Below are 13132 nucleotides of genomic sequence, written 5' to 3' on the forward strand. Positions count from 1 at the left end.
ACTCGATTGCAGAAAATACGACTTCAGCAACAGAGTGGTCAATGCCTGGAATGCACTACCTGACTCTGTGGTTTCATCCCAAAACCCCCAAAATTTTAACCTAAGGCTGTCTACTGTTGACCTCACCCCATTCCTAAGAGGTCTGTAAGGGGCATGCATGAGAGCACCAGCGTGCCTACTGTCCCTGTCCTAATGTTTCCTCTATTTGTATCTATTTTATGTATCCAATCCATGTTTATACTTATTACCTAATACGTTTTTAACAATTAATTAATTAATTAATTAATTAATTGTTAAAAACATATTAGGTAATAAGTATAATTAATTAATTAAAACAAATGCCAGACCAGCCATTCAGGTTTCTTGCCTCAAGCCACAATATGCATAGTGAAACTCCTGAAAAGACAGAAGAGGGTGACTGCCTATGTACGTCTTATTGTATCTTATTTTCAGTGGTGGGATTCAACCGGTATTTGCTGAGTTCGCTGAGCGTGCAGTTCATTTGATTTCAGGTCTAAAACTTACCTTCTAATGCAGCCCCAGTGAGTAAAACAACTGAGGCGCGGCAATCCGCTCTACCACGCCGATCAGCTGGACTTCAAACAAAGGAAATAAGGGTCAGTACAGAGCAGGAGCGGGTGGGCAGGCTCACCTGATTGTCGGAGTGAACTGGTTCGCTTTCAGCTGTCAGAGCTACCAGTTCGCATGAACCGCTTCGAATAGGTTGAATCCCATCCCTGCTTATTTTGTGTAGGATCTCCCATCATCTTTATGGCAGCAACTAAAGGGATTCTTCTGTTCTTCATCTCTTCTCTCTCCAAAACCTATTTTTACCCATCCAGGAATATAACCTTCTCTCTTCTCTTCCTCCCAACTTAATCTAGCCTATATTCTTTCCCAGGGGTCAGGGGAATATCAGTGTGAGAGAAAATTCTATATTTTAAGCATGTTGAGCCTTGTACTTTTCAGCCTTGTTAGTTCTTTTCTCTGCCTCTAGCTGAAAACAGTATGCTTCCATTAAAGTAAAATAAACCATACATATTTTTCAACTTTCCTTCCTTCCTTCCTTCCTTCCTTCCTTCCTTCCTTCCTTCCTTCCTTCCTTCCTTCCTTCCTTCCTCAGAATCTCTCTCCAACTCTTAACTTTCCCCTCACTAATTCCCCTCCCTACTTTTCTGGGCTCACTTTCAGCTTGTTTTATAAGCTCTTCTTGCAGCCAATTGAATATATTGGTACTTGTATTGCTATTAAAATGTGTTCATTAGCTATCCTTACGTTAGCCTTTAGGCTGCTCAGTCTTTAACATGCCTTTTGTAATGTTACATAAATGGCTGTTCTTAAATCTTGTTAGCTTTTAGCCTATAAGCTTATTTAAGATCTCTGGGTTAGCTTTCAGAGTAGTCATTGTTTAAGATTTCTGTGGTAACTTGCAGAGTGGTAATAGTAGTGACTGAGTACTCTTAAAAATTAGAGTATCCTGAATGCTACTAGCCTCATCAATTCTTTAAGCAATTATATTGTTTGGTTACTGATTATCACTTAATTTTTGGACTTTCCCAGTGTATAAACTGGTTTAATATTCTATAGTTAAAAAATAATATTGAGCTAGCACTGTCCAAAGACATTTCCATGGTCATGTGGCCAGCATGATGTCCTGGAGTGCTGTTAACTTCCCACTGAAGTGGTATCTATTTATCTATTTGCATCTGCATGCTTTTTGAACAGCTAGGTTGGCAGGAGCTGGGGCAAGGATGGGAGCTCACCAGTATCCTACATTATTCAGTCTGAAAATAATTGCTGCTGTAAGACTGGCCAAATCTGTGTCATGGCATTGGTTGCACTCATGACATGCTCTTGAAGATATAAAATGTGACCTAAAATTGGGGAGGAAAAATATTAGGGCTCTGCGGTCTAAGTGGAAATCATGATGATTCAAAATCAGGGCAGCAACCTTTAACTTGTCTTGGTTTTCTTTTGAAAAATGCTTCAGAGGATAGTATTACACTTGATGACTTTATGTTGGAAGGGAACAGAGGTTTACGCAGATGAATGATTCTTCATCCAGGATGTAGGTATTGCTATGTGGTTATTATGATTCTCTAAATGCATTGCAGTCTTGTCCTCTGGTTATTGCTTTCATATTTAAGGAATATGGCTTGCCATCCTCACAGTCATAGGTAAAACCCTGAGTGCTCAAGGAAGACCCTAAAGTCCCAGATACCTAACTATAAAAAAATTACATATTAAAAATAAATGAACAAGCCAAACTGGTGGTGGTGGGGGGGGTGATCCGTAGAAAATCCTCAGGATTAAACCAAATATGTTTTTGTGAAACTTTTTTCTTTTTTTTGAGAAACTGAAGATAGAAAGCATTTTTTTCCCTCATATATTGCTTGATCTCCTAACAAATCCTCAAAAAGCATCTCCACATTCAGTATTAGGAAGCCCAAAACTCATTTTGCTAGTGCTATAGAACAAACGCTCAAGGGAATAGAAAAATATTTTCTCAGGCTGGGCATATCCATATCCAGCAGAGCCACACAATTGAACTCAAATTCTGTCTAGAGGACGAGAGAGATTGCAGGCCATGTTAAATAGAGATGCTGGATTTCAAGAAATAGTAGAGACCCCCTCAACTTTTAAAATATAGCTCTATTTTCACCCGGGGCAACTCAGTTTATTGAATTTATGTGCTGTCCATCTTGTCCGGAGGTGACTCAGTTGCCAATGAGGTTTGCCTTAATATTCAAGAGGGTACATATTTTCACTGTGAGTTTTATTTTGCCGTTGAGTGCTAATCCAGGAGCCCAGGCAACTGTGCATCAGCTGAAACAACTCTCCATTAAAAAGCAATTCAGGTGAGAGGGGTGAAAAGATGCTGTGGGAGCAGATTATAATTACATAGATACCCTTCTTTTTTTCCCCCACAGCTCCATGATGGCCTTTGCTCGTGCTGAGCTCAAATGAGATTTGAATAACTTTTTGCTATGAATTTCCATTTCCCATTAAAGATATTGTGGCTCCCTGCGCTTCACCGGTGAAATTGCTTAAAACGGCATGAAATTGAAGCCCCCACAAAATGAGCACAACCTGACAGAGCTGATAATGTGAGTATTGATACTGAGGCTTGACAAGATTACATTCTGCTGTTTAGAATGCAACAATTCATAATTGGAGTTGCAAGTTCCTTTCTGGGAAATATGAAGTGGTTTCCCACAAAAGATGTTTAAAAGATCATCAAATGCGGCCAACGTTTGGGAACACAGAATAAAGATTTTATCCTTTAAGGAGGGAACTTTCATTTAAACAAATACATCCCAGGGAAAAGGTATAAGCCTATTAATGTGGAATAATTTCTTCACTTATCTGTAACTGCTTTTTTTGTGGATTGATTGGATTTTAGGAAATGAAAGGTTAAAGGTCAAAACATCACACTAGTTGCTTATGAAAATAATTGAGGGCATATAGAGCCAAAATATAGAGCCAAAATACTCTTCCTGGTGGAGAGTATTCCTGAATAGTTTATACAATTTTTGTTGTTGGTTGTGAAGTCGTGTCTGACCCATTGCGACCCCATGGACAACGTTCCTCTAGTCCTTCATGTCCTCTACCATCTTCTGGAGTCCATTTAAGCTCACACCTACTGCTTCAGTGACTCCATCCAGCCACCTCATTCTCTGCCGTCCCCTTCTTCTTTTGCCCTCAATCTTTCCCAGCATTAAGCTCGTCTCCAGTGAGTCCTTCCTTCTCATTAGGTGGCCAAAATATTTGAGTTTCATCTTCAGGACCTGGCCTTCTAAAGAGCAGTCAGGGTTGATCTCCTCTAGGACTGACCAATTTGATCACCTTGCAATCCAAGGGACTTGCAGGAATCTTCTCCAGCACCATAGTTCAAAGGCCTCAATTCTTTGGCACTCAGCCTTCCTTATGGTCCAACTTTTACAGCCATATATTGCAACTGGGGAAACCATAGCGATATGCAAAAAGAACAGGATTCCTCCTCATGGCTGATGCCATTGCAATATCTATTTTATATTACAACAAGAATATTTTTTAAGATCTGAGGAAAAAGCACTAAACACAGAGGAGTAAAATTGCTATCTATCTGTCTGTCTATCCATCTATCTATCCACCCACCCATCCATCCATCCACCCACCCACCCATCCATCCATCCATCCAGCCAGCCAGCCAGCCATCCAGCCATCCAGCCATCGAAGTAGCATGCAATTTCCTCATAATACTAAACTTGGAGAGTCTTCTAATTCAATAACAGGTCTCTTAAATAGATACATATAAGTGTAATTAAAGTGCCAATTTGCTAAAGTAGTTAAAGTATCAGACGGCATGCTGTGAATTCTACTCCCATCACAGGCACAAAGTCAGCTGGGGAACCTTGGGCCAACCACTCACTTTCAGCCCTAGGAAGGAGGCAATGGCAATCCTTTCTGAAAAACCTTGCCAAGAAAAAGAGAATCAGATGCAATTGAATGGAAGAAAAAAAATGCAATTAACATTTTTAAAAGAGTCAAAGTGTGCACCAAGATAATACGATGAAGAAGACTTCCTGGTGGTTCTTTCACTTATACTTCAAAATTAATGTCAGTGATCCATATCTTCAAAAACAATTATTTTGTATGTTGTCAAGTTACTTGTAAATCATGGCAAATACATCAAGATCTAATAGAATATGTGTTTCAAAGCATTTAATATTCTATAGTGTGGTAGAAAATGGAACAACTATGTCCTCTAGCCTGTATTTTTTTTAAAAAAAGGTTTTTGCTTTTTATCAATAAAAAAGTGAACTTGCATTTTATGTTATTAGTTTAATTTTAAAAGAGTCAAAAGGGGGGAACCAACAAAGAAGAAGAATGAAAAATGAAAAAGACATTATGCTTCATTATATGGATTATATATCAATAGATGATAACCATGGGCCCATGCATTGAAAAGATCAAGGTCTAAATCTTGCCATTTTCGAATAGAACTGATAGAAAAAGGAACCCTGTGTTTTTCTCTGGAGAAATAGGGAAAAGAATCTTTAAGCACAGAATGAACATTCTATTTAGAGGAGATAGAACTATTACTTTGTCATTTCTTAGTACTAGCGATGTTGACTATTAAAGTCAGCACAAATATATCCAAAGCACACGATGAAAGCTATCTCATAATTACTCCATACGCCTTAACACTAAACCTCCAGTCTTTAAAACTCTTTAAAGATTGTGTGGAAAATGGATAGCACAGCAAATAATTCTCATACCCCCAAAATGTTAGAAAATAAGTTTCCCTCCTTGAATAAGATTAAAAAGTTATGAGCAAATTCTAATTAATTATTAAAGCTGTAATCAACTAGAATTTTAAAATATAAGAGTGAGAATTATTTTGGTCCTGTTTCTCACAACTATATTTGAATATTCTTTTTAAAGGAATAATACCAAATGTTTGTAAATTAAAAATTTAGTTTTTGTCAATCATTCCATAACCACCTTATTGAAGGATCATTGTACGATCAAATATCAAAGATTGTAAGATGGAATTCTGCTTCTGCCTTAAAGTTATTTATTTTTATTTATTTATTTTATTTTATTTATTTATTTTATTTTATTTATTTATTTTGTCAAGTGGGTATTAGATAACAGATATAAGTATAAACATGATTATAAATACATGAAATGGATACGTATAAAAGGGGACATTATGACAGGGACAGGGCATGTTGGTATGCTTATGCACGCCTTTTAGGAATGGGGTGAGGTCAACAGTGGACAGTCTAAGGTTAAAGTTTTGGGGGTTTGGGGAAGAAACCACAGAGTCAGGTAGTGCATTCCAGGAACTGACCACTCTGTTACTGAAGTCATATTTTCTGCAATCGGGTTTGGAGCGGTTTACCTTAAGTTTGTATCTATTGTGTGCTTGTGTATTGTTGCAGTTGAAGCTAAAGTAGAACATATTTCCTATGTTGGTAAATTTCACTGCGAGTGGCAGTTCTCAAACACTAACATTTTCTTTGTTTTATCCAATTCTACTTATACCAGGAGTCTGCAAACATTGAACTGCAGATCAGAAGGCAATCCTTTTGACAGACTTCGCCGAGATAACACAAGAGCCAGTAGCTTCAAGGCTACCATTTAATTCACTGTGCTTCACAGATACTCTCATTTTTAGTTGCAGCCTGTCATATTTCAAACATAACATATTCTTGATATTTGCAAGTCAACATGGCTAAAAAGCAAGCTGCTGTTACTAAACTGGGCCTGTGCAACATGGGACAGTGGCTTTTTATATCAAGAAAAAGATGGAGTGAATAAGGAAAATCTGAAGGAAAGAGGAATGGATACTCTAAGGTTCTCTCTCTATTCTTCTGGTGCTATAATGTCCTTGTTAAAATGTCTATCACTTTCTCTCTTTTAATAAAACAATGAAATCAAAGTTTAATATGCTGGATTTTATTTAAATTTAGTAATGCAGGAGGCAAAAGAATAAATTGCACTCTAGAAATCAAATCAATCAAATCCCCCTTTTTTTTCTGCATTATTTTCAGAAAAATTCAACAACTAATACGGTAACATCATCATCACAACAAGCCCTTTATTCAGACATATGATAGAAAAATAGCACCTTTCCTGAACTCTCCATTACTGTTCCCAAAAGTAAAGTTAATCAAAACATTAAATATATTCTTTTGTAAAAGGTTGACTTCAGAGATATAGGAGATGACTGGGGCCATACACTAAATAATAATTATCTGATGGAGCAAGTGCCCCTATTTTTTTTGCTGGTCCTCCCTCTGCTATATTGTCTACTACTTATCTTAACATTTATCCAGACCCAGAGGTTGGAAGCACAAAGTGAAGATTTCTATAGCACTCTTGCATAGATTTTTGAAACCTAGGAACTACTATAATTATTAGATGTTATTAATTCAAATTATATTTTGGCTGGAATTTAAATCTTTTTCAGAATTTTTCAAAAATATTGAAGTTGAAAAAGAATCAAGACGTACATATACAAATACATATAGGTATTTCACAGGTTTATCTCAGAGGTCCATGTCATGTAAAAATATGTGGTGTATGTACCAAAAGAAGGTCTTGTCTCTCCAATTAGCAAGCCATTCTTGGTTTGAAATCTTTTTAGCCTAACTGTAGAGCCTACATAAGGATTGCATGGGCACTGTGCTATGAATCAAATTGTTTTGCTTTGCCAGGGGATAACATATCCCAGTTAAAATTTAGCACAACACAAGTATGTAAGATGTCAGAACACCTGAATTTCTTTCCCTCTTCCCTAATGTTATAGATAGTCCTTACTTAATGACTGTCCTGCTTAGTAACCATTTGAAATTATAATGGTACCAAAACAGTAACTTTATGACTTGTCCTCGTACTTACAACCATCGCAACGTCTTCACAAACCAGTAATCAAGATTTGGGTGCTTTTTAACTGGTGGGCGTTTATGACCATGGCAATGTCCCACAGTCCCACAGACTTCACAGCCAGATTCTAACAAGTAGAATAATGGAGAAGCCAGCAGTAAATTCTCGTAACAGGCATGTGATGTTTCACTTAAAGATCATAACAGAAGTCAAATCATAAGTCTATTATGGTCACATGATAGCTTACTTAAGGATTATGTCACTTAGCAACAAAACTGCTGGTTCCAGTTGTGCTAGGAAAACATATCTAGAGGAGCGTAGTTTAGGTATATTTCAAAATCAGAAGTTACTGTCTAATGGCAATGTATTCTAAATAGGTACTTTCCAAATGTATTAAATTCCAACTTCCAATGTTCCCCTGCCCAGGCACAGCAATCGTCCACAGTACCTGGGGAGTAAATTACTCCGTTGCAAAAACAGGACTTGTACTTAATTCAACAGCACTTTAGAAACTCTGTGCCTAATTCTGACACGCACAAAATGATAGCATAACCAAATTTTAAGTGGGAAAGGATGGATGGATAAAAAGCTGAATCAGCTTTGTTTTGAAAATCAGCATTATTTAACATTATTATTTATACTCATGAGGGTTTATGCAACTTTTTTCAAAATTCTTATTTGCAGATGAACAAAGTGTTTGTGGGCTTCCTTTTCTGGCTATCCGCTTCATATAACAAACCTCCTCCTTTGAGAAGCAGAATAAGCAAATCTGCTGTCCTGTTAATAAAAGCTTGAAGACTAAACAATGGATATTCAAACACAGCTGCAAAAGGCCATAGGCTACGCCTGCATATTTGCTACGAAACCCACAGTCCTCTGCATTGTTAATTGTATGTCTCAGTCATACAAATATTATACTACACAGAAGCACAAGATGTGTTATTTGGGACATGTTTGGACAGGGATTTTTGGGTGTGTGTGTTAGGGGTCACATTTGTCTTTGGAGTGGGGTACCAGAGGGACTGCATTTCAAAAAGGAGGGGTGATTCTAGACAAACTAGTAATTTGATTTCAATTGAAGCTATAGTTTAAAATAAAATCAAGATAAATTATTAAAGTATTGTAAATAGTTAGTAAAATGATTCTTTCTCTTGGTTCTACAGCCATACTCCGGACCTCTCCATGCTCCTTCAAGCTGTAAATCTATGCTATAGATTTGTACTAACAGATGAATCATGCATAATTTGCTGCATTTCAATAGTTGCAATTTCTTTTATTTCACAAATAGGAACAGGCAAAAGGATGACAGACACCATTAAGGACAAGGTACAGCATCAAATACAGGACAAAACTTAGGCTAAAGCTTTTATTTCCCCATGGAGAACCATAGCTTGAGGCTAAGGCATAATCAAGACTAGGGTACAGAAAGGAACAAAGGGTTAGTGTCCTCCTTATTTATCGGAATTTAAGAGTTCCTTCTCTTATTATTGGTTTTTCTCCTTCTAGGCACAGTCATCAAACTTTTATGAAATTTCATCTTTTGGCTTCCATCTATACCCCCCCTCCCACAATATTCTTGATAATGTTCAGGAGATCTAAGCCAAATATTTTAGCAATGTTTATTAAATCCTCACTTTGGAGTGTCTTAAATGTCCTTTTTTTCCTTAAAAAAGACAACAAAAGAACAAGGAGTATACTATACAACACGTGGTAGGTTCATTTCCATCTGCTTTTCAGTCTAAGGAGTTATTCATTCCAGTTACTACTTTTATAACTGAGTGCACACTTTTCAAAGTACAATCACATACATTTAGCTTTTAACAGATTCCAGACTCCTTAACCAGATTGTCAATAAACAGAACATATTGCACAAATGGACGAATAACAGAACCTTAATTCAATTGCTTCCAACCATTTTCTGTGCATTCTCTATTAAATGCAGCCATTCAGCCTGAATGCCTTAGAAGCTTAGACAATGTATGCTTCTGAAAATGAGACAAGAAGATGAACTGGCACATAGCAGCCCAAATCTATCAGTTATTTTTCACTGATGCTTCACTATAGCATTTTTACATATATTTATCTTTTCTGCACTGGAATAGAAGAAAAGTTGGATATGTCCTTATAAATTGTAGCTGGCAGTTTATGTAAATGCTGAAATACTTTGTGTGACCTTTAATGCCCTAGAAATTTTCAGAGGAATACCCCAAACCAGGAAAGATTATTGTGCTAATTTAAAGCAGTGTTTTCAACCTTGGCAACTTGAAGACATGTGGACTTCAACTTCTAGAATTCCGCAGCTGGTATAGGGATTTTTTTGGGGGGGAGGGGTGAAGTCCACTTGTTGCCAATGTTAAGATGCACAGACTTAAAATAACAAGCTTACTAAAGCATAGTTCATGATGTCCTAGAGAAACATGCATCAAACCTACTATGAAGATGAGTAGGGGCAGTGTGAACTGTTTATCCTAAGCTTCCAACTGTTTTCCCAATGTAGATAGAAAAAAATTGAATGACCTGTTTTGTGTCCTTAAGCTAGAATGCTAGTACTCAGCAGTGAAATCCACTTACCTTTGCTACCGGTTCGGGAATGGAAGCGCGCGGGAGCATGTGCAGATGGTAAAAAAATGGGATGTAATGACGTCCTGGTGGGTGGACAGAGCCTCCCGCCACCGGCACTACCGGTTCAGCGAGCCGGATAGAACCGGGGGGGGGGGTTCACCCTGCTAGTACCTCATTACCAATAGTTTACCTGTCTTCTATATGTGGATAATGGAGTGGGCATTGTACTCTCCTTTAGGGTAGTGGTTGGAAAATATCTCAGCTTTACCAAATATGTCAAGAACTATGTTTTGCTCTCTTCAGCAAGGGTATTTTTTGCAAGTCTGAGAGAGTGTAAAATATCTTTTGGAATAAATTCAAGAATTAGGAGTGCTGAAGAAAAAATGGAAGGAGTATTTATATGTTTCTGGTTGGCTTTGAGGCTTCAGTAGAAAGCTCCTTCTATTAGTACCGTATTTTCTGGCGTATAAGACGACTGGGCGTATAAGACGACCCCCAAATTTTCCTGTTAAAATATAGGGTTTGGGCTATACTCGCCGTATAAGACTACCCCTCTTCCAACGCACACCAAATAAAAATTAAAAAAACATCAACTGGCTCACCCACAATGTAAAAGCAGCTGTGCTAGACCCAAAATGGCCCCTGAAACAAGCAGGAACCTCACACAGCCACAAAAAGCCACAAAAAACAACTTTCACACTTTACACACACAAAATTCCACATACAGCTTTGTGAGATTTTGTGTGTTTGTGTAGTTAGAGTGAAACACTACAGAAACACACTAAATCTCAGAAAGCTGCACAAATATTATTTTATTTTACTTTATTTTTATTTTTATATGAAAGCTAAATTTAAAACTTCCTAAACTTTAAATGGCTAGGTCTAAAAAAGAACAACTAAAAAAAACCCCAATTAACTGTGTACACAACACAATACAACACAACTGGCTCATCTACAATGTAAAAGCAGCTGTGCTAGACCCAAAATGGCCCCTGCAACAAGCAGGAACCTCACACAGCCACAAAAAGCCCAAAAACCCAACTTTCACACTTTACACACACAAAATTCCACATACAGCTTTGTGAGAGTTTGTGTGTTTGTGTAGTTAGAGTGAAACACTACAGAAACACACTAAATCTCAGAAAGCTGCACAAATATTATTTTATTTTACTTTATTTTTATTTTTATATGAAAGCTAAATTTAAAACTTCCTAAACTTTAAATGGCTAGGTCTAAAAAAGAACAACTAAAAAAAACCCCAATTAACTATTTTTTTTTTTAAAGATCCCAAAGGGGAAAAAAACTTACCCAATAGAACAGGGGTCTCCAACCTTGGCAACTTTAAGACTTGTAGACTTCAACTCCCAGAATTCCTCAGCCAGCTTTGTTTTGCTGGCTGAGGAATTCTGGGAGTTGAAGTCCACAACTCCCTGCCTGCTTAATTGCAGGCAGGGAGTTGCTTGCTGATGGAATGGATTCAGGCAAGCGAAGCAAGGCAAGCAGCTAAGGCAGTGGTTCTCAACCTTCCTAATGCCGCGACCCTTTAATACAGTTCCTCATGTTGTGGTGATCCCCAACAATAAAGTTATTCCTAAAACCATCAAAAATATGTGTTTTCCGATGGTCTTAGGCCAGGGGTCCCCAACCTTTTGGACCTCAGGGACCACCAACTTCATAATTTTAAATTTTGCGGACCACTAATATGAATCCAGTGCACCGCTTGCTGAAGCACCTGGACTCCCAGTACGGGATGGGGTCCTTCAGGCACTCTCCCTCCTGTCTGTCTCTCTCTCTCTGTCTCCCACTCTTTCTCTCTCATTCTCTCTTTCTCTCTCTCTCATTTTCGCTCTCTCTCTCTCCCTTTCTTTCTCTCCCACTCTTTCTCATTCTCTCTTTCTCTCTCCCCCTCTCTCATTCTCTTTCTCTCTCCCCCTCTCTCATTCTTTCTTTCCCCCACTCTTTCTCTCTCTCCCCCCTCATTCTCTTTCTCCCCCCTTTCTCATTTTCTCTCTCTCTCTCTCATTCTCTCTCTGATTCTTTGATTCTCTTTGATTCTCTGTCTCTTTCTCTGTCTCTCATTCTCTCTTTCTCTCTCTCTCTCTGATTCTCTCTGTCTCTGTCTCTTTCTCTCATTCTCTTTCATTCTGTCTTTCTCTCTCTTTCTCTCTCTGTCTCACTCTGATTCTCTCTCTCTCATTCTCTCTCTGATTCTCTGATTCTCTTTGATTCTGTCTCTTTCTCTGTCTCTCATTCTCTCTCTCTCACTCTCTCTCTCTGATTCTCTCTGTCTCTTTCTCTCATTCTCTTTCATTCTGTCTTTCTCTCTCTCTCTCTGTCTCACTCTGATTCTCTCTCTCTCATTCTCTCTTTCATTCTTTGTCTCTTTCTCTCTCTGTCTCATTCTGATTCTCTCTCTTTCTCTCTCATTCTCTCTCTCTCTCATCTCATGGGCCAGCCAGTGTCTTGGGGCTGAGAGGAAGTCAAGCATCTCCCTGAGAGACTGAGGGCCGAAAGAAGTGTGGGAGCGAAGCACTACTTGAACTTGTGCGGCATGAGCATTCGCCTTGGTATATTTGCGCCAGCCGATGGCCAAGGCAGCCCTCATCTGTCTGCTGAAAGTGCAGCATCAGGATTCTGCCTTGCTATATTTGCGGCACAAGGCAGCCTTTGTTTCCTGCTGCTTGGGACTCAGAGCGGTAAATAGCGTCTGATCCGGAGAGCAGCTGGATTTTGCTCTCTAATCCGGATGCCAAATCGGCCCTCTGCAAACTCTTGTCTCTTGAGGAGCACTCCCTGAAGCGGGGCTGGAAACTTTGGTTGGACTGCTTGAGAGAAGAGAGCTTGCAGGGGGGCGATCTGGTGTCTGCAATGGAGAGCGGCATCCGGCTTTTTCTCTCCGCTGTAAGAGCGCTGTAAGAGCGGCAGCCCTCATCTCCTAATGCTTGGGACTCGGAGCGGTAAATGGTGACTGGTCCGGGGAGCAGCTGGATTTTGCAGTCCCAAGCATTAGGAGATGAGGGCTGCCACTCTTACAGCGCTCTTACAGCGGAGAGAAAAAGCCGGATGCCGCTCTCCATTGCAGACATCAGATCGCCCCCCTGCAAGCTTTCCTCTCTCAAGCAGTCCAACCAAAGTTTCCAGCCCCGCTTCAGGGACCGCTCCTCGAGAGACGAGAGTTTGCAGGGGGCCGATT

Source organism: Pantherophis guttatus, chromosome 1, assembly GCF_059756535.1.
Source record: "Pantherophis guttatus breed Tessera chromosome 1, ASM5975653v1, whole genome shotgun sequence".
Classification (NCBI taxonomy): Eukaryota; Metazoa; Chordata; class Lepidosauria; order Squamata; family Colubridae; genus Pantherophis; species Pantherophis guttatus.